This window comes from Solanum lycopersicum, chromosome 8 (assembly GCF_036512215.1).
Source record: "Solanum lycopersicum chromosome 8, SLM_r2.1".
NCBI lineage: Eukaryota > Viridiplantae > Streptophyta > Magnoliopsida > Solanales > Solanaceae > Solanum > Solanum lycopersicum.
Window position 1 is genome coordinate 18805056 of NC_090807.1, and position 21811 is coordinate 18826866.

Here is a 21811-nt window from a genome sequence, read left to right on the forward strand (position 1 = left end):
ATAGGCTAGTATTGATTTGTACGAGGTAATAACTTAGTCAAATATCGAATATGATGCTTAATATGAGGTAAACATAAGGGTTAGGATAGCAACACACGTAGCCGGACCAACGTGCGGAGTAAAATTTTCTAGATGTCGGACCAAGGATTTAGAAATACATAACTTATCATTTTGCATGCAAGATACTAGGAAAGAATTGTTATAGTTAGACTTATAAAGTTATGAACCTGTGGGAAAACGTAAACCCTAGTTACTTTGATTAATTGATTAAACTCCAACATTCGAAGCTGTTAGTTGTCTCCTTTTATTTTGCTAGTTATTCATTTATTTAGGAATAGAAACCCCTCTTTTATCATTTTATGCTTTCCAAGGAAGTAATTGACTAAACAATAGTAATAACAGATTGAAGTTAAGTCTAAACTATTTTCCTTGTGGGAAAGATCCCAACCTCACTAGTTGGGTTATTTACTTGACATGACCACTTTACTTCTTATTTGAGAACTATATTTGAGCGTATCAAATTTTGGTGCCGTTACCGGGGAAAGTAGCTTTTAGATTAACTTAAACTTATTACTATAGTTTAGTTGATATTTTCTTGATGTTACTTTGTTTTATTGTTTTTGATTTTTGCAGAACCACCCTCCTTGTATGCCAAATACACGAAGAGGAAGAGAACCGTTGTTTCCTTACGATCACGAATTATAGCGTACACTACGCAACATGAATAGAAACTTGGGAATTAATGGTGATGATCCAAACCAGAACATCCCAATTCCGGTAGATGTTCATGGTCAGTTGTTACCCGATGCTCCGGGTGAACACCAACAGAGGGGACAAAATCCCGCTCCACGGACCCAAGCATACTACAGAGGCTATGACAACATAGAAGACTCTGATGGGCCACTTGTCTTGCCTCCTGTACCACTAGACCACAGCTTCGTGGTAACTAGTAGCCTGATGCAACTGCTCACTGCCAGAGGTTTGTTTTCAGGGCTACCTTCTGGGGATCCACATGCCCATATAGCTAAGGTAAGGGCAGTGTGTAAAAGCTGTGTAGGGAGGCCTGACTTGGACTTGGATGTAATAGGGCTTAGAGTGTTTCCTCTCTCACTGAAGGGAGAGGCTGCTATATGGTTCACTGAGTCCCCGTACAACTCAATTTTCACCTGGAACCAACTAGGGGATGTTTTCTTAGCACGCTACTATCCGGTCTCCGAGAAATTAAACCACAAAGACAGAGTGAACAACTTTGTGGCACTACCAGGAGAGTCAGTTAGTAGTTCATGGGATAGATTCACCCCGTTCTTGAGAAGTGTCCCAAATCAATGTATAGATGATGAGTCACTGAAGAAATACTTCTATCGAGGACAAGATGATAATAATAAAGCGGTGTTGGATGCTATTGCAGGTGGATCTTATGGGGAGTGTCCTTATGTTGAGATTTCTGAAAAATTAGAGAAAATCTTCCGGAATAATAAATCTTGGAGTACTAGGAAGTCAGATACAAGGAGAAATACCTTCGCAGTACAGTCCACTCACAACCCATCCACAGATGAGATTCGTGAAGAAATGGCTCAGATGAGAACTAAGCTTGGGTTGGTACTAAAACATATCACTGGGGTGCAGAAAAGATAAATGAAGTTAACTACTTGCCTAAACCACCACCTCCTAATGATGGATGCTATTATGCAGAGGACTCCTATATAGTAAATGAGCAGACAGGGGGTTTCAGACCGAGTGCCCAAGGCTCAAATAAGGATAATTGGTGCCAAGGTTAAGGGAACCAAGGCGGATCTATGGTAACTATAACCGTAAGGGTCATTATGTCCGAGATGGAAAATACAACCGCGACAACAACTTCAACAAGGGTAACTACGGTAACAAAAATTATAGGAATGGGCCCTATGTCCCTCCTCAAAATCGTGAAGTTACTCCTTGGGATGGTGGAGATAGTATGGCGCGAGTTGAGGATATGTTGCACAAAATGCTGCATTGTAGTGCTATTGCTACAAGATCTCTCGTACAAAAGAAAGAAGATCCGGGTGCGTTCACTATTCCTTGTACAGTCGGGTCATTACATTTTGCGAAATCATTATGTGATCTGGGGGCAAGCATAAATCTCATGCCCCTCTCGATTTACAAGAAGTTGGGTTTGGGTGACCCAAAACCCACTGTGATGCGGTTACCGATGGCTGATCGAACAGTGAAAAGGCCAATAGGGATACTCCACGATGTGCTAGTAAAAGTGGAGTCATTCATATATTCGGCATATTTTGTTATTCTTGATTGTGAAGTCGATTTTGAAGTGCCTATTATTCTTGGGAGGCCATTCCTTTCTAAAGGTAGAGCCTTAGTTGATATGGAAAAGGGGCAGGTGAAATTTCGGTTGAACAATGAAGAAGCTACCTTCAAAATTTGTAGAACCATGAGGCAGAGCGGTGAGCTCCAATCGGTATCTGCCATATCGCATAAAGAAAAGATGAAGAAGGAGAATGAAAAAAAAAGTGCACAACAAGAGTTTATTGTTGGGGAATTGGTTCTTTTAGACAATTTCGAGTTGCCTTGTCTTCTTGGCAAGCTCAAGTCCAAACGGTCTAGCCTTTACTTGATTACCCAAGTATTCCCTCATGGAGAAGTTGAGTTAAAAACCAAGTGCGGTTTACGGTGAATAGAGAAAAAATAAAACTCTATTTTGGGCATACTGCATCGGTGAATGAACTGATCGAGGCATACCATCTTGATGAAGTCTGAGTAAGTAAGTGTCCTCAGTCGTGTCGCGACGTTAAATCAGGAGCTTTTTGGGAGGAAACCCAATACTTATAGATTTTCTTTCTAGTAATTGTATCATTTTCTACTAATGGGTTTTAAATTTTCAGGCACATCACCAGGAAATTCTGCAGAAAATTACTCGCATGAATCCGTCGTTCCAGGTACGTCTTTTTTTTATTTTTCAAACTAAGGCACACGCGACAGAACCAACGACGGATCGTCACATATGAGACGGACCGTCATCGTTGAATCATCACGTCATTAATGAGGCATACCCGACCTGACCCGGCTGGGGGTTTTAAAAAAACAACATTTAAAACCCCCAACCCTTCATTTCAACCCATTCCTTCACTATTCCTCCTATTTCCCTCCCTTTTAAACTTCCAAAATCATCTCTCTCTTCAACCGATCATTTTCCCCAAATTCTCCAAAATCCTAAAAGTCCTTATCTACTAGTCGGAGCTGCTGCTATGGGTGTTTTCTTTATAACCACTTACCTTTTCCTTTTGTTTTTCTCAAATTCTCAGGTATGTATCTCCAATTTCTACTCATTTATATTGCATTTTTGTTTATCAATTAGTATTATCCTATTTCTTCTTGATATGTTCATTTGTTTAATAAAATTCAGTCTGACATAGGTTTAAAAAGTGCTCGAAATTGCCGTGATAAAACTCTAGAAATAGGTGCTTTAGCGTTGCTAGTTTACTAGGTATTTGGGTTAGACAAATGTAGGTTATAACACTACAAATTCGATTTGGGTCATAGGAGATTAGTGGGTCACCCCCAATTCTGTCACTGAGTTACAGAACGAGACCCCGATGACGGACCGTCATACCCACGACGGACCGTCATTGGGTCCGTTCCAACAACCTTAACACTCCACAGTCCAATTTTCTCAAAGTGTCCACCAATGGCCACATGCTACAGACCGTCGTTTCCATAACGGTCCGTCCTGCACAACTGTTATTGTTGTCAGAGACACTGTTCCTAAGGTTCTCTAACTTTTTCTAAGTGTCCTCCAATGGAAACATACGACGGACCGTCATTCCCACAACGGTCCATCCCGCACAACCGTTCAGGTTGTTAGAGACCCTGTTCCTAAGGGTCTCTCTCTATTTTTCTAAGTGTCCTCAAATAGACAAGTAAGACGGACCGTCATACCCACGACGGTACGTCCTGCATGACTGTTATGATGGTTAGAGACACCTCTCCTAAGGGTCTCCATTTTTTTTCAAGTGTTCTCTGACGGACACCTACGACGGACCGTCGTACCTGTGACGCTCCGTCCTGCACATACCGTCAAACTTGTCAGAGACTCTCCTTCAGGGTTCTCCATACATACAACGTCTAAGTAAGACACGACAGACCCCATGATGGTCCGTCATAGTCACGACGAGCCGTCACCTGGCCCGTCGTGTTTCACTGTTACTATATAAATGTCATTTCTTTTTTATTTATTTTATGTGGTTTTGCTTGTCTTGTTTGCTCCTTCTAGTACCAATATTGATATTTTACAGGTAATATCTACTATGGCACCAAAACAAGATTGAGTCTATGCACGCGGGCGATCGAAGTCTGTCGCCCCTCTGCCTGCCTGGTCATTAGCTCTGATGATGAGCGTTACCCTGAGTACGTGCCCCCAGGCACTTTCACCCCATCCCGTGCTGCACTTGCTTCCAGAGCCACACCCAAAAAGGTGGCGTCTGGCGTAGTCACTGCCTCCCAGTCTGATGAGGAGCGCACACTGACCGGCACATCTTCTGGGTCATCCACTAATGAAGAAGGAGCATCTGGATCCTTAGGAGTTTCGTGGTCGGAAGAAGCCTCTAGATCTACTGAGGTTCCCGTACCTGCCACCTCTGCAACGTCGGCCTCGTTAGATGAGGCTGACAGTTCGGAATCCACACCTGATTCACCAGCTCCTGCTCTCACCCCAGTTACTGACCAGCCCAACCGGTGGTGTATGGACGGGCAGTTTCAAGTCTATTCCGATGCAAAGTTCCTGAATGACAAAGGAGTTATGATTCGGACACTTACATAGGAGCGGCGGGTCCTTACGGGAAGTCTCTCGACGATGCCTGAGATCCACAGTCTCTTCACCAAACATCAACTTGAGTGGACAGCACATCCATTGGGACGTTATAGTGAAGAGTTGGACCGATAGTTCTACGTATCCTACGTAGCGACTCTCCGATCGCAGATTGATAGGTAGGCTGCCCCCACCAAACAGGCCCCACTGGAGCAGTTCTGAGTACATGGAATTTCGGTTGATATCTCCCTGCCTGCTATCTGCCACTTTCTATATGGCGAGAATGTTGATGCTAATTGGACCCCTCTCACTGACGAGTTTGGCTCCACGCAGAGGGCCCCGTCAAGAGCTACCTCCACTTGGTCACAATCTTGCGTATACGGTAGCACAGGCCCACACGGCTATGAAGGCGGCTTCATCTAACACTACCCCGGTCGATTCTATCCCGGGTAGTAGCACTGCCCCGAGCTCCTCTCCCTCAGCCCCTTTACCCGCTCTCGTCCCGCTTGCTAGGGTTAAGAAATTAGAGGCGCAAATGGCTACACTTCTGCATCATATCCAGCCTTGTATGCAGAGGTCTATTACCGAGGAAGAAGAGCGTTTGGAGCGGAGAATGGTCCAGCACACTGAGCAGAAGACCGCTGAGGTTCATCAGCGCTTGTACGTTTTTGAGTTGCGAGTGCTAGCCCAACCAGCCCCTCTGGTGGATGTGTCGACCCTTTAGGCTGCGGTCGATAGTCTTCGCACATATATTGATATGATCTTAGAGGCTAGGGTTCCTGAGTCTGAGGCCCCTTCTGTAGAGCCTGCTGAAGATACAGTGATGGCGACCCTATTCGCCACCTCCCCCTCGAGAGCATGCCAAGAGGCGTAAGGGTCGAGAGAAGGATGAGGCGCGAGCATGGAAGAAGGAGCTCCGTGAGATGGAGGCTGCGAGGAGAGCCTTGCTTGCTGAGGAGGAGGCGCGTCATATGAGAGCAGAAGAGTTAGCTGCTGGGGCGTCTAGCTTCAGAACTGTGAAGATAGCGGGAGGTTGTGCTAATAGTGTTGTTGATGCTGAGGATACCACTGAGGGTGTCCAAATTACAGAGGTAGTGGGTTTCGGGGAACCGGACCCACTAGCTTGCTGATCATCGGCGCTTTGCGCCCCAGGTTTGCTTCACCTACCACTCTAGTATTTAAATTTTTGTTATACATTGGGGACAATTGCATGTCTTTTTGTTGGGGGTGCGGTAAATTGAAAGTGAGTGCTTGGGTGAAGTCTGATTAGCCCAATTCACTATCCTCTTTTGGTGTTTTCTTGCGTGTGTTCTTTTCCCCCAAAAGACTGATTACTTTTTCTGTTGAACCGACATGTCTATATCATGTGTACATAGTTTAATTCTGGAGCATGATGGCTAAAATGATATCCTGATAAAATGGAAAATTATGCATGACTAGGCATAGTAATTGATAAATGTGTGGCTCTAAGCATGACATAGAAATACACCACTGCATGAGCCTAAGTCTAAAATTTGAACTATGTGTCGTATAATCTGGCAGAGTGATGAGATGTCAAGTGAGTGTGAGAAAGATTTGAATAGTCCACTATATGTACTGAGCTAGAACTTGCCTAGTTAGTCCTCCTAAAAGTAAGTTGTAATAGACAATTAGGAAATGATCATAGGTCCTTATTCAATATAGCCCATTTTTAGCCTAAATAAAAGAACAAAATGAAATTTATCCTTCTTTGATCCAAATGATTTGAGCTTAAATTAGACCTTTCTTGTTCATCCCAACTGATCTTTTCTGGGAATAATGTGTTCGCCCTGGTCCCTCCTTGGACATGTGCACCTCATCTTATGCCAAAAGCATAAGTAGAGGGTGGGTAATGCAGTAAACAACCTTTTTATGGCCCTGACCCAACTTTGGGTATTGTGTACTTTGAGTCATGGCAAAGCCATGAGTTGAGCGTGGCTATTATGAGGAATGTTTTGGAAAGTGGGGTTGAAAGAACAAAGAGAGAGAAAGAACAAAAGTAAAGTGACTCAAGAATTAGTTGAAAGAAAAGTAAAATTTTTTTTACAAGAAATACAAACAAAAAAGAAGAGAGTCACTTACACAAATGAAGAAAAAAGAGAAAATAGCAAGGTAAAAGATTGTGGGAAACTGGGCAAAATTAAATAATAGAAAATGGTATGTTAGCCTATATGTCAAGGAGCGCAAAAAGTCAGTAAAGTATACCTAAATATATCCTACCTGGCCTTGAGCCTATGTTACAAGCTAAGAAATCCTATCGTGATCCTAAGGGTTGTATACCGAACTTAAAGAACTGAAAATAAGGGCAATCTTATGGCAATAGGTATGAATGAGTGTTAATTTGTTCTGAGAGATAGTGTTGAAAAGTAATCCTTATACTCAAACTAAAATCATTGTGTGAAAAATGAGGATTTTGTTTTGAAGTGAGGACAATAGTTGCATTACCGGAAATATTAGCACCTTGGTGAGAAATTGAAGAGGATAGGTGTTAGTGCATGTTGAGTCTGTGTCATGGTCTTATTCCACATAATTCAAGCCTAATAGTGATAGCATGCATAAATATGATGAGATTAATCGGGATTTATAGCCAAATGATTGCAAAGGATAAAACATGGATACTATTGTACAAAGATTGTGTATTGAGTCATAGTGTGTCTCCTGAGGACAAACAACGAATTTAAGTTGAGGGTGTTGATATACCGTGGTGTCCCGGTAATATTAATACTTTTTCCTTAAGTTTAGTGTGTCCAAAAGCCTTTTTGTGCTAATTTTTATATAAGTTTCTCCTTATTTGCAGGAAATCTGTCCAATGATGAATGTGGAGGTTTTTGAGCGAAGAAATGCAGAAGAGACCACCTACGGAGCTTGTGACAGACCGTCATGCTCGTGATGGTCCGTAGGTGGCAGCATAGTGCAGCTAATTTAGGAAGATGGGGAAGTCTGACCAAGTGTGGGGTTATGAAAAGCGTGATGGACCGTCGTGTCCATGACGGTCCGTCCTGCAGGTTCGTCATGAAGTTCAGAGAAGTAGTCCTAGTACCCATATTCCAAGAGTTCAAGTGTTTTGGAATGGAGACCCTCGACGGACCGTTGAGCTTGTGACGATCCGTCATACCTGCCGTCGAGGATAATGAAAAGAGTAGGATAAGGAATTTCAACAAGTATGGGACGACAGAGTCCATAACGGTCCGTCGTGACCACGACGATCCATCGCGATGTCCGTCGGTCCAGCCGCGTTTTGACATATTTCCAGCAAATAGAGTCCTTGTTTAATTATGTTTTTATTTTCTATAAATAGTTTGAAAAAACTTGTTTTTGAGGTTAGACTCTGGATTATTTGGTTAGGCCCTTGATTATTGTTAGATTCTTGATTATTTTGAGATTCCTTGAATTGATTGTTGATGATTTTTGTTGATTAATCAAGCAAACTTTTGGATTTTACTCTTTCTTATCGAAGTAAGATCTTAAATCACATATTTGAATATTGTAATTATGACTATGGGTAACTAAACTCCATAACTAGGGTTGTGGGAACCATAGGCAAATAATGAGGTAAAACCTAACTAAGATAACAATTCTAGAATAGTGTCTATCATGTATTGATAATTCATTCGCATAGAAGTCTTTTTAACGGATGGCCATCATTAGAACTCAGCTTAATGCTACTTGCCGAACCAAGGAGGTAGATAATAGGAAAAGAATTATCAACATAGATTTAGTGTATACTATCTTATAGGCTATTGTTTATTGGTACGAGGTAATAACTTAGTCAAATTTCGAATACGATGCTTAATATGAGGTAAAGATAAGGGTTAGGATAGCAACATACGTAGCTGAACCAAGGTGCAGAGTGAAATTTTCTAGATGGCAGACCAAGGATTTAGAAATACATAACTTATCACTTTGCATGCAAGATACTAAGAAAGAATTGTTATAGTAAGATTTATTAAGTTATGAACCTGTGGGGAACACGTAAACCCTAGTTACTTTGATTAATCGATTAAACTCCAATATTCGAAGCTGTTTGTTGTCTCCTTTTATTTCGCTGGTTATTTTCATTTATTAAGAAGAGAAACCCCCCTTTTTATCATTTTATGCTTTCCAAGGAAGTAATTGACTGAACAGTAGTAATAATAGATTGAAGTTTAGTCTAAACTATTTTCCTCATGGGAAAGATCCCAACCTCACTAGTTGGGTTATTTACATGACACGACCGCTTTACTTCTTATTTGAGAAGTAAGTTTGAGCGTATCAGAACCCTAAACCGAAAGAAGGTGGACTACTTGCTAAGGTAGAACCAAAACATAAACATAGTATCTAGGTGGATCTAATAGCTAGTATTCCTATGGAGGCAACATAGTTCAAGAACTAGAACATATAATTGGGACCCTCTTTAAAACACATGCATTATATTCTCCAATCTCATTAGTACAATAGTTAACCAACCTTCCCTACTTGGAAAGGGATACTGCTTACTACTAGTTCACTCGGTGCTAAGCTAGAGTCCCCTTTTAAATGTCTTTATTTAACAATCATAACTTATATTAAGTCAAAGGAGACTACTCCTACAATAGTCATAGTGTTTTTCTTAATAGGAATCACATGATAATATCCTTTCATGGAAACCCTTCATTTGTAAATTTAGTACATTACCATCATCATGTCATAGTAAGGTACATAGGCAATTCATAACTAACCTTATGTCATTTCATATTAATCTTAATTTCACAATTCACATAATCAAGACATTTCAATTGCATCATCATTCCAACACCTACATAATGAATTCACAAGATATGCTTCAATTGCACTTCATTACCATTCACAAGCCATCACAGTTGAAGTTAATGTTAAGGTCACAAAGACTTACCCATCTCCTTAAAAAGACATAATCCATGGTCTTACAATCAACCAACCAATTTTATCGAATAATAGGTGTAGTAACATCATTCAATAGTAATTAACATAATAACTAAGTCATGTCCATCAACACTATCGAAATTAACTTCAATACATAACATAGGGTGAATTCTTAAAGAAATAGATTACATACCAACAATAAATGACCCTAGTAAGTCCATGAATGAATTATAATAGTTGAAACTAGTCTTACAATCAATACATTCTTCAATTCCCATCAATTCACAAGAAAGATCCAAGATTTAGGGAAATTGGGTGAAGATCTTGATCCATACGAAACTCCCTTAATTAGCATCAATTACTCTACTATATACACTTAATTAGTCATAGACAATCACAATTAATCATAATCAATCATCAATTAAAGTTTAGAAGAAATCCCATTAGTAGAACAAAACCCTTAAAATTGAGTGATTTAGAAATCAACTTTGAAAGGACCACGTGGGGAAAGGAATACCAAGAGTTAAGGAAACATACCTTAATGAATCTTAATCCACAAAATTCAAGTGAAATCCTATAGAAATGGTTCTTCTTCTTCAAGCTTTCTTGTTTCTTCAATAGAGGATTAAAGGAGAGAGAAAGTAGAGAGAGATGAGAGCTTTTAGGTTTTGATTTTGGGATTTGATTGGAGTGAGTTAAAATGAATTTAAATTGAACCTAAATCAAAAATATTAAACCCCTAAATTACCCAAAATACACCTCACTTGATTGGGTCTTTTTGTGAAGTAACGTAGACTTAAATATAACACGGACAAATCTTGGAAGTTATTGCTCATCGCTAGGGAAATTTCACATTTATTTTTGAAACTATGGGTTGAGGCAGTGGAACTCGTGGATCTGTGAGTCACGAGGAAAATTTTTCCCTTTCTATTATTGGCTGCACGACGCGAGGTGGATGACAAATCTTGGCTGCCGCAAGCTGCTTTGGCTGCCGTAACCTGCTTTGGCACCTTGCTCACTAATGTTCGGGTCCTCCTCAAGGACCCTTCGGGGTGTTCTTGGGGAGTATTAAATTGAATTTTGGACCCATTATACTATATTTTACCTATTTATAGTCTTTTTACAAGTTTTAGGCTTCATATGACACTCCCGAACCTTCACAAATCATAGGGACGTCTACTAGATTAATTTAGCTAGTTTCAGGATGTCAAATTCTTTCTTTGTAGTTTTTGCTCTGTAACTTCCTAAATTTTTTATGAACATTATTTAGGCCTTATAACAGTGTTACTAACCTTATATACTCATGTGAGGCTCTAGATTAGACTTTAGACTTTCGGAGTATTACATATACCTTGCTGTCAGTATATAACTTGAACTACTAAGTGGATCCGCTAGTCTATGCTAAAATACAATAAGGAGTAATCTAAAAAGTATGACCCTTCTTCTGTCCATGTTAACTACATGGTTTATATGGGTCTTAGTTATTATGAACTCACTTCCCTATATAGATGCTCAATACTACTCCCAAAATACATAGCTCATATGTTTTAAAAACAATCTTCTTCTCTGGTTTGAGGTAATTGCTCAAACATATCTTTAAAATCCTCTCTTGGAATTCATAGTTCCCTATTTACTACAACTATCCCAAGGCTCTGTTGGAAGTCTAGCTTCCTTTCGTGCTCAAAATGTGAAAACATTTGTAACTCTTAGAGAATATTTAGTTCCCTTTTAACTTATGAGCAATGAACTTAAGTCTTTACTTTTTACTTAGCTTGAAACTTGATCCTTAAAACAATGTTTAAACGTTCATTAAAAACCCTTCAAACTTTAAGAAACTTTGGTTTGACTTGCTTCTTAATTTTTAGACTTAACTCTTAACTTCTTTGACTTTTGTCTTAACTTTCCGTGAAGTGGATTATGGATTCAAGGTTCATGATATTATATATATGGATGATTTCATTATGTTTAGTTGTACCTTAGAGTGTTGAAATCATCTAGGAAACCTGGGTACATCACTTGGTAACAAGCATGAAAAGATGGGGAATGAATGTGGTTAACTAATGTGCTTAATGATGTGTGAGGTGTGAAGCATAAATCCCCAAACTTCAGAAGCCATGTTGGAGTGTTCTAGCTGGCGCGCTACCCCAAGCACTGACGGACAGAGACTGTCCTGTGAAGATATGGATGTGCAACGCCCCAGAGCCCTACCAACGTGTGTTTCGACTTTTCTTCTCTAAACCCTATAAAATACCATGGTTCCTTCGACCAAAAACTTGGGATCAGTAATACCCTCAATACCCAATATATTATACTCAAAAAACAACCCAAGAACACGAATCAAATCAATTCTTGGAATGCAACAACTCAACCAAAAAGAATTAAAAAATTATTTTTCAAGAACTTCACTTTTCATCGTTAAATCTACTCGGTATCGCTTAGTAAAAAGTTGGTTTTCGGGTGAACAAACTTAACAGGGAAAAATCTCATATACCTTAATAGGAATGACCCCTAATGAAATCCACTCGAAGATCTTGGCATTCTTGATTTATTTTCTCCCTTTTCCTTCTTCTCTTTTCTCTTCACCAAGCCCTAAGCGTAAAATAACCTTTATAATCTGAACTAAAACTTATTTTAACACCAAATAAACCCTTCAAATGAATTAGGAAATAAATGGGTAAAAAGAGAAGTTTGACCTTACTAAATCAGGAATTGGACATATCTGACTTCAACAACCCAACTTACGAAAGGAATATCTTCCTCAATATATCGAAATCAAGAAAAATAGGCTGCATTCCAATGTCTTCCGAAACATATCAAGAAATACCCATAATTCATCCTGAGTTGGAAGTTATGGCCATCTGAAAATGGCCTAAACTTACTTCCTAGACTAAGGAAATTTTCTAGATTTTTCCTAAGTAAGACAACAATAGGGGGGATGGGGAGAACTAGCATCCCTGGCGCTCTGAGATGCACGGGGAGCCAATCCTCAAAGTGTAGAGAACTTTTTGGGTTTTAAGGTAGGATCGGAGAGCCATAGCCCAAATTTCACAGGAACTTTTTATGCGCTCTAGGAGTCACGGCACACTAGCCCTATCCAAAGAAAACTCTAAACTTTAATTATTTGTTTTCAACTTTAAACCCTCTTATTTCACTTGGTTTTTCTAAAAACACGTATATTCACTTATACCCTCATTATATGATATACAATACCCAAAATTACACCTAGAAACATAAATCAATCCTCAATACTTCAACAAGAAAGCCCATAAAATTCAAACAAATATCATCAATAACTCAAAAGAATTACTTTCAAATCATACATGTTTCGCTAAATTAAATTAAAATTAGCATGTGGATGAACTAAACCAACACTATGTGATCTAACATACCCTGTAAGGATCACCCTTGACGACATTAATAAGATAAACACAATGATTTTGATGAATCTTTAACGTTCTTCTCATTTCTAATATTTTTTTCTCTTCTCTAATAACCCTAACTCTTTTTCCAAAAGCGTGAACTGACTAAGTTGAGTTATTACCACTAAGTAATTACAAAAAAAATTAATATAAAAGGGTAAGGAAAAGACCGAAATGCAATTTCAAAATACATAATGGATTTTTCTTATTTCAATTGCCCAACATCAAAAAGGAATAACTCATTCATACAAACTCAGAATCGTTCAAACTCGACAGCATTTGAAAAATTATCCCAATAGCTTTCCAACCATATCTGGAAGTTTACTTAACTCATACTAATATAGGAGTTATGACCATTTGAAGTTGACCAAAATCTCAACTTTTCCTAACATAAACAAATTTACAGATTTTCATTATTTCCAAATATGACTATTTGCAATTCTTTGCTTCTTCCTTGTAATTTCAAATTAAGAGACATTACAATATCTCCCCCTTGAGAACATTCTTCCTCAAAGGGGATTACTCTACCAGACTAAGTGTGGTAACATCAACTTAGAATGCCCACAAGAAAATGCAAACAAACAACATGCTCACTCAAAATTTTAAGAGTACGAAAAAAAAAGAATATGAGTACCTTGGTTTGCGCTTACTCCAGATTCAAAAATATGTGCATATATCTTCTTGATATCGTCCTCAGCTTCCTAATGATCTTCCTTCAATTGGTTCCTCCAAAGGACGATGGCTGATGCTACATCTTCTGACCTCAACTTGTTAACTAGGCGATCTAGAATTCGAACAAGAATCTCCTCATAAGATAAGTTATACTTGATCCCAATATCTTAAATTGGTATGATCAATGATGGATCTCCCATGAACTTTTTCAACATGGAGATGTGAAACACCGAATGAACCGCGACAAACTCTTGTGGTAGCTGCAACTGATAAGCTACATTGACAATCCTCTTGGATATTCCATAAGGTAAAAAATACGAGGGACTAAGCTTCCCCTTCTTACTTAACCTCACAACACCATTCATGGGTGAATCTTTAAATACACCAATCATCTACTTCAAACTCTAACTTTCTTTTCAAAACATCAATGTAGGATTTATGACGACTATATGCTACTTTCAACATTTCTCGAATAACATTTACTTCTCAATAGCTTGATGAACTACATCTGGTCCTATCAATGCTACTTAACAAATTTCAAACAATCCAATAGGAGATATGCATCTTCTCCCTTAAAGATATTCATAAGGAGCCATTTGGATGCTAGAGTGGTAAATATTGTATAAGTGAGCTCGATAAGAGGTAGGAGATCACCCTAATTACCATTAAAATCGATCACATATGCCCCCAACATATCCTCTAGTGTCTGTATAGTGCAATCTGCTTGCCAAACAGTCTAAGGATGATATGTGGTACTTAAGTTTACCTTTCAACCCAACCCTTTCCTAAAATATTTCTATTATTGTGTAGTAAATTGCGCACCTCTTTATTAAATAATGGATACTGGAACACCATGAACTCTAACTACTTCTTGGAGATATAACTTAACATAATCTTCTGCCTAATGGATGGTTTTTACCATAGAAAAGTGGGCTAATTTTGTCGTTTTATTTACGATCACCCAAAAGGAATCATGGTGATTTGGAGACCTTGGTAAACCTATGAGGTTTTGATAAAATTCATATTTATCATCTTCCACTTCCATTTCGTAAGATTAATATTCTTAGCAAAACCACCGGGCCTTTGGTGCTCTACGTTATCTTGTTTGTAATTTGTCCAGTTAGCAACAAAATCTGCAATTACCTCTTCATACTATTCCACCAATAAACCTTTATAAAGTCATGATACATCTTTTTGGAACCCAGATGAATGGAATATTGAATCTATGAGCTTCCTCCATGATCCTCTCTTGGAGTCCATACACCATTGCTACACACATTCTACCTTGATAACTTAATACACCATATCCCTCTAGTTCAAAGGACAATACTTTTTCTTATGGACAATTGCATTTAATTCAAGAAAAATAGCGTCATGGTCTTGCTTTTATTTTACTTCTGACATTACTGATGATGCAACCCCATTCATCACTACTCGTCCTTCCGTGGAATCCATTAGTCGGAATTCTAATCATGCAAGTCTATGTACATCGTTCTCTAACTCTCTCTTTTCATACTCAACATGGGTGGTATTACAATAGGCAACCTGCTTAAGGTATTCGCAACAACATTAGCCTTACCTTGTGATAAATATTACTCATGTCATAATCTTTGATCAATTCTAAACACCTCATTTGTCTGTGATTAAGATCTTTCCGAGTGAAGAGATATTGAAGGCTCTTGTGATCAGTAAATACATCAACATGAATACCATTAAAATAGTGACACCATATGTTCATAGAAAATACTACAAAGACCAAGTATAAGTCATCTGGTAGGTAGTTATTCTCTTGAACTTTCAAATATATGGAGGCATAAGCAATAGCATTACCATTCTATATCAATACGCAGCCACAACATACTGTAGACGCATCACAATAGATAACAAAACCTTGTGTACCTTATGGTAAGGTCAATATTGGGGCATTAGTCAACTTCTTATTCAATTTCTGAAAGTTTTTCTTACAAGTTTCAAACCATTGAACATAATTTTCTTCTGAGTCCATTTCATCATAGGAGACGAAATTGACGAGAACCCCTCTACTAACCTTTGATAATAGCCAGCCAAAACAAAGAAACTCCTCATATCAGTCGGAGATATGGGTCTAGGAAAAATCAGCACTGCCTCAAATTTTGAGTATCAACTTTAATTCATTATTTAGACACAATATGGCCTAAAAATGCCACTAATTCAATCCTTGACTCATAAATTCTCTTGCTTATGTGCACTTGCATTATAAGACTTGACTCTTAAAATTCCTTTAATTGTTTGCACTTCATAAATTCTCTTGCTTATCATGACGAATAAAAAACAATAACTTTAATTCATTTTGTACCTACGCAAAAATGAACAATATAATATAACTGCAACAAAATGATCGAAAAATAAAGAAACACATAAACAATACAAAAACATATAAAAAAAATTCTACTTGGACTAGTGACCTTAGAATATCGTGACAAATAAAAAGAACAAATCTTTACTTTTTTTCGTAACGATCCGACAATGGCAGAATATTATGTCAATGCCCAAAAATAAACAAAACAAATGTCAAACCATACAAAAACACCTCAAAAAAATTTCAACAAGCACCAATGAAAATCTGATGAATGAAAAACAAAACTTTACCTCTTTTCGTAACTATCTGAAAAATGGCAGAATATAACGTAAATGCCCGAAAATGACCAAAAATGAGGAAATATACATAAACAATAAAGAAAATGCATAAAAAATTCTTGGACTTGAACTAATGACCTTAAAATATCGTGACAAATAACAAAAGAAAACATTACTTATTTCCGTAATTGCCCAAAAATGGCCGAATATTATGTAAATGACTAAAAATTAAAGAAACACACATAAAACAAATAAACACCTAAAAACAAATTTCAACTTGAACTAATGACCAAGGAATATCGTGAGGAATAAGGAATCAAACTTTATTTTATTCATAACATCCAGAAAATGGCCGAAAAATATGTAAATATTCAAAAATGGCCGATAAATCAACAAATACACACAAACAATAGAAAAATGCGTGAAATAAAATCAACTTGCACTAGTGACCATAGAATATCGTGACGTATAACATAATAATATTTTACTTCTTTTCATAACTGCCAGAAAATTACCGAATATTGCGTAAATGCCTCAAAATTACTGAGAATCAAGAAAGACACATACAAAATACAAAAAACACTGCAATTTTTCTGACTTGCACCAATGAATTTAGAATACCGCGACAAATAAAAGAATAAAACTTTACTTCTTTTCGTAACAGAGAGAAAATGACTGAAAATTGAAGAAGCACATAAACAATACAAAAAGTACCTTAATTTTTTTCACTTGCACCAATGACCTTAGAATGTTGTGACGAATAAGAGAGAAAAACTTTACATCTTTTTGTAACTTCTTGAAATGGACGAATATTACGCCAATGCCCAATATGGTTGAAACATTAAAAAAATCCATAAACAATACAAAACACGTCTCAAAAGAATTTCAACATTGATGAAGGACATAAAAATATTGTGATTAATAACAAAACATAACTTTACTTTTCTAACTGCCCAAAAATAACCGAATATTACATAAATTTCTGAAATATTGAAAAATAAAGAAACACACATAAATGATAACAAACGCCAGTAAAATTTTTGACTTGAACAAATGACATTAGAATATCGTGATAATAACCGAACCAACTAACTAATCTTTAATAATTGTTCGAAAATGGGTAAATATTACGTAAATGCGCTAAATCGTCTGATTAATAAAGAACCAGACATAAACAATTCAAAAAAGCCTAAATTTTCTTGACTTGTATTAGTGACCTTAGAATACCGTGACGAATCACATAACAAAACTTAATTTCATTTCGTAACTGTAAAAAAATGACAGAATATTATGGAAATACCGCAAAATTACAAAATAATCAAGACACGCACAAACAATTAAAATAAGCCACAAAATTTTTTGACTTACACCAATGATCTTAGAATACAGTGACGAATGACAGAACAACATATTTCTAAACTTCCGAAAATGACCGAATATTCTTTAATTTCCACTAAATGACCGAAAACTCAATAAACACACAAAAACAATGCAAAAAGTGCCTCAAATCTTTTTTGACTTGCATCAACGGCCTTAGAAAATAGTGACGAATAATAGGAAAAAAACATACTTTTTTTGTAACTGTCAACGAAGGACCCAAAATTACGTAAATGTCCAAAAATTGCCAAAAAATCAAGAAACACACATAAATGATACAAAAATGCCTCGAAAAAATATCGACTTGCACCAGTGACACTAGAATATCATGACGAATAATAGAAAAACCCTTTTATTCTTTTCATAACTACCTAAAAGTTGCCAAATATTACATAAATGACCTATAGTAGCTGAATAATGAAGATACACACATAACCAATACAAAAAACGGCTTAAATTATTTTGACTTACACCAATTACCTTAGAATATCATGAGGAATAAAAGGAATAAAATTTTACTTCTTTTTGTAACTTCCCAAGAATGAAGGATTATTACTTCAATGCTCCAAAATAGCAAAAAATCCAGAAACACGCATAAACAATAAAAAAACACCTTAAATATTTTTTGACTTGCACGAATGACATTAGAATATTGCGACAAGTAAAAAAAAAATAATACTTCTTTTTTATATTCATAAAAATGGCCGAATACTACATAATACCCCAAAATTGATGAAAAATCAAGATAGACACATAAAAAATAACAAAAAAAAAACTAAAACAAAAATTGGACTTGCAACAATGACCTTTTAATATCGTGATGAATAGCAAAACAAAACTTTACCTCTTTTCACAACTGCCCGAAAATGGCAGAATATTACTAAAAATGTAGAAAATAACGATACACAAATAAATAAACAATACAAAAAACAACTCCAGAATATTTTGACCTTTACCAATAATCGTAGAATATAATGACAAATAACAGAAGAAAACTTTACTTCTTTCATAAGTGCCCACCAATGGTGAAATAATATGTAAATGCATAAAACAATAAAAAATTGACTTAAAATTTTTTGAACTTGCACCAATGACCTTAGAATATCGTAATGAATAAATGAACAAAACATTACTTCTTTTTGTAACTGTCCAAAACTGGCATAATATTACGTAAAGGTCCCAAATGGCTAAAAAATCAAGAAATACACATAAAAAATACAAAAACATCTGAAAAGTTTTGATTTGCATCAATGAAGTTATAATATCATGAAGAGTAACCGAAGAAAACTTTACTTCTCTTCTTCTTTACCCTAAAATGACAAAATATTACATAAATATCCAAAAAGACCGTAAAATTAACAAACACACATAAACAATGCAAAATACGTCATGACCATATAATATCAGGATGAATAACTAAATAAAACTTTATTTTTTTCGTCACTACCTGAAAATTACCGAATATTATGCATATTCCCCAAAATGACTTAAAATCAAGAAGCACACGTCAATAATACAAAAATTGCTAGAAAAACATATCCGACTTGCTCCAATGACATTAGGTCTTGTGACGAATAATTGAACACAAAATTATTTCTTTTCGTAACTTTCCTAAAATGGATGAACGTCACGAAAATACCTCAAAAGGGTTAAAAATCAACAAATACGCATAGAAAATACAAAAACACCTCAAAATATTTTTTCTTACACCGATGACCACATAAATATCATGACGACTAAAAGAACAAAACATTATTTCTTTTGGTAACTTCCGAGTATTGCCAAATATTACATAATTAGCCAAAATTGTTGAAAATAAAGAAACACTAGAAACAATATAAAAAGGGTCAAAAACCATTTCAACTTACACCAATGACCTTAGATTATCATGTCGAATAACAAAACAAATTTTTATTTCATTTTATAATTGCATGAAAATGTTTGATTATTATTGAATACCCATAAATGGGGAAAAAATCAAGGAAATCCCATGAACAGTAGAAAAATGACTCAAATTTTTTTGACTTGCACTAATAACCTAATAGTATCGAGACAAATACTAGAAGAAAAGTTTACTTATTTTAGTAAGTGCCAGAAAATAACCAAATATTACAAAAACGCCCAAAAGGCCCAAAAAATCAAGAAACACATATAAACAATACAAAAAATACCTCAAAACTATTTCAACTTGCACCATAAACCTTAGAATATCACGATGAATAAAGGAGCAAAACATTATTTATTTCTGTAGCCCGAAAATGGCTAAATATTACGTAAATGTTTCAAATGGCCAAAAATAAAGAAATACACATAAAAAATACAAAAAATGCCTCATAAATTTTCAACTTAACTGAATGACCGTAGAATATTGTGATGAATGACACAACAAAGCTTTACTTCTTTTGTAATTACCCAAAAATAGCCAAATATTACCTAAATGTCCTGAAATAATCTAATAATCAAATAGCACACATAAACAATACATACAATTCTTCAAATTTTTTGACTTGCACCAATGAACTTAGAATATTTTGATGAATAACTGAACAAAAGTTTTCTTCATTTCGTAATTGCCTGAAAATGAACGTAAATGGTGGAAAAATGAAGAGATCCACATAAACAATATAAACACTCAAATAATTTTTTACTTGCACCAACTAACATAGAATATTGGTCAAAAAAGAGAACAAAACTTTAATCTTTTTGTTATTTCCCTAAAAGGGAATATTACGTAATTGCCTTCAAAATGATAGAAAAATAAAGAAACACACATAAACAATACAATAATTGCCTCATAAAATTGACTTTTACCAATGACATTAGAATATCGTGATGAATAATAGAACAAAACTTATCTTTTTTTAGTTACTAACAAAAAATGGCGAAGTATTGCGTAAATGCCTTGAAATGGCTTAAAAATCAAGAAGCACTGAAAAAACCAATACAAATACTCCCTCAATAAATTTTTGAATTGTACAAATAACCTTAGAATATCACGATAAATAACAGAACAAGACATTAATTATTTTATTAACTGCCCAAAAATTATTTAATATTATGTGAATACCTCAAAATTATTGTAAAGTCAAGAAACACAAAAAAAATACAAAAAATGCCTTAAAAAATTAGGATTTGCACCAATGAACTTTTAATAACATGATGAATAACAGAACAAATTTTACTTCTGTTTGTTTTAATGCCCATAAATGGTTGAATATTATGTAATGCCCAAAATTGGCTGAAAAATTAACAAACATAAGCAATACAAAAAACACAACACAAATTTTTACTTGTACTAATGACTGACCTTAGAATATCGTGATAATTAATAGAACATAATTTTACTTCTTTCCGTAACTACTAAATAATGGTTGAATATTACGTAATGCCACAAATTTGATGTAAAATGAAGATACACACAAAAATTTAATAAAGCCTCACATATTTTGGACTTGCACCAATGACCTTTGAATATCGTGAAAAATAGCAGAACAGAACTTTACTTCTTTTCGTAATAGCCCGGAAGTGGTCGAATATTACTTAAATTGCCAAAAAATTTACATACACAAATAAACAATAAAAAAAATAACACAATAGAATTTTGACTTTAACAAATCACCTTAGAATATTGTGACAAATAACATAAAAAACATTACTTCTTTAATAATAGCCGGAAAATGAACGAATAGTATATAAATGCCTAAAATGGCAAAAAATTGAAGAAACACCCACAAACAAAACAAAAAATGCGTCAAACGAATGTCAACTTGCACCAATGACTTTAGGATATCGTAACAAATTAAAGAACAAAATGTTACTTTATTTCGTATATAACATCTCGTAACTCAAAAAATCGAGGATTAATATAAGAAACTAAAAGTATCATTTCGTGAATGAAAGGTAAAATATTGGAATGTTTTTTAAGTTTTGGAAGTGAGTTTGGTCATTTTTAAACAACAATGACTCCTAGATCAGGATGAGTTTGGAGTGTTCTTTAAATTGTTGGAAATCCCTTGGATATATCTTTCCAATGCCGATGGACTTTGAACTT

The 21811-nt window shown here is 35.9% G+C and overlaps 1 long non-coding RNA gene across 2 annotated transcripts in view; it reads right to left on the minus strand.

The window, feature by feature from the left end:
• Positions 1-21528, minus strand: part of LOC109120849 (uncharacterized) — a 28530-nt gene extending 7002 nt beyond the window's left edge. The window contains exons 1-2 of one of the 2 annotated variants that reach the window (XR_011211058.1): positions 17098-21528; positions 13730-16102 (exon numbers count right to left, since the gene is read on the minus strand). This is a non-coding gene — a long non-coding RNA (uncharacterized lncRNA). Of the gene's footprint in view, positions 1-13729 lie in introns of both variants that reach the window. The other variant, XR_003247837.2, reaches the window with a different exon arrangement.
• Positions 21529-21811: the final 283 nt, after the last annotated feature.